Source organism: Austrofundulus limnaeus, unplaced genomic scaffold, assembly GCF_001266775.1.
Source record: "Austrofundulus limnaeus strain Quisiro unplaced genomic scaffold, Austrofundulus_limnaeus-1.0 Scaffold194, whole genome shotgun sequence".
Taxonomy (NCBI): domain Eukaryota; kingdom Metazoa; phylum Chordata; class Actinopteri; order Cyprinodontiformes; family Rivulidae; genus Austrofundulus; species Austrofundulus limnaeus.
In genome coordinates this window covers 426,586-428,060 of record NW_013952596.1, presented here as the reverse complement: position 1 = coordinate 428,060, position 1,475 = coordinate 426,586, and the positions used below count along the sequence as shown (strand labels likewise).

At 45.0% G+C, this 1,475-nt stretch overlaps 1 protein-coding gene across 1 annotated transcript in view; it reads right to left on the bottom strand.

Annotated features, from left to right (window-relative positions):
- The window catches only part of maml3 (mastermind-like transcriptional coactivator 3), a gene marked incomplete at its 5' end in the record, with an annotated part of 119,525 nt that overhangs the window by 79,967 nt on the left and 38,083 nt on the right, over window positions 1-1,475 (bottom strand).

Below are 1,475 nucleotides of genomic sequence, written 5' to 3'. Positions count from 1 at the left end.
ACAGTATCCAGGGTAATGTCAGCATACCACTAAGAAGGACCAACCACATCCAACAGGATTAACTGTGGACGCAAGAGGAAGGGATGTTCAGGTGCTAACCTGGACTGTATCTAAAAAACTCAAAACCATAGCTGCCCAAATCATGGCAGAATTAAATGTGCTCCTCAACGCTCCTGTTTCCACCTGATCTGTCCGTCAGGAGCTCCACAGGGTCGATATACACGGCCAGGCTGCTATAGCCAAATCTTTGGTCACTTGTGTCAAACGTTGGTTTCAATGATGCAAGGAGCACAAATCTTGGGCTGTGGAAAATGCGAAACGTATTGTTCTCTGATGAGTCACCTTTACTGTTTTCCTCACATCCAGGAGAGTTACAGTGTGGAGAAGCCCCAAAGAAGCATCCCACCCAGACTGTTGCATGCCCAGAGAGAAGCATGGGGGTGGATCAATGATGGTTTGGGCTGCCATATCATGGCCCAATACTTGTGCTAGATAGAGGGATCACTACCGAGGACTACAGAACCATTCTGGAGGACCATGTGCATCCAATGGTTCAAACGTTGTACCCTGAAGGCGGTGCTGTGTATCAGGATGACAATGCACCAGTACACACAGCAAGACTGGTGAAAGATTGGTTTGATGAACATGAAAGTGAACTTGAACATCTCCCATGGCCTGCACAGTCACYAGATCTAAATATTATTGAGTCACTTTGGGGTGTTTTGCAGGAGTGAGTCAGGAAACGTTTTCCTCCACCAGCATCATGTAGTGACCTGGCCACTGTCCTGCAAGAAGAATAGCTTCAAATCCCTCTGACAACTGTGCAGGGCCTGTATACGACATTCCCAAGATGAATTGACACAGTATTGGAGRMCCTACACCATACTAATAAATGATTGTGGTCTAAAACCAGGTGTTTCAGTTTCAYTGTCCAACCGCTGTACTTTCAGCRTGCCTAAAACAAMGGAATTTGTTTGGTTGCAGTTCATAACTTTCACCACTTGATGGAGCCACATCCAGAGTGACAAACCTTTAATCTGATTGTTCCTTTTTATTATTTATGATCAATATTTATCTCACCCCACTACTTATGACTTCATCCAAGTAACGAGCCACGTTTATGTTCTCTCCAGTCAAAAATTCATACACGTAGTTGACATCATTATTTTATCTTTTCCAGGCTTACAGTTTATTTCCAGAGCAGATYCCTGAAAACGGGGCATTAAATATAAAAAAGGCAGAAACAAAGAGTCCGTCTGAGGGAAGGACTGAAAACTCCGGAGTGACAAGAGGAAGGTGCAAACAAAAGAAACATTTGGCTGCAGGCCCAGAGAAGGGTGTGTGTTTGAGAGAGTGCCTGCCAGTCTGCCTCCTGTACACAATGGGCCTGTATACGTCTGATTTGAACACACACACACACACACACACACACACACACACACACACACACACACACACACACACACACACACACA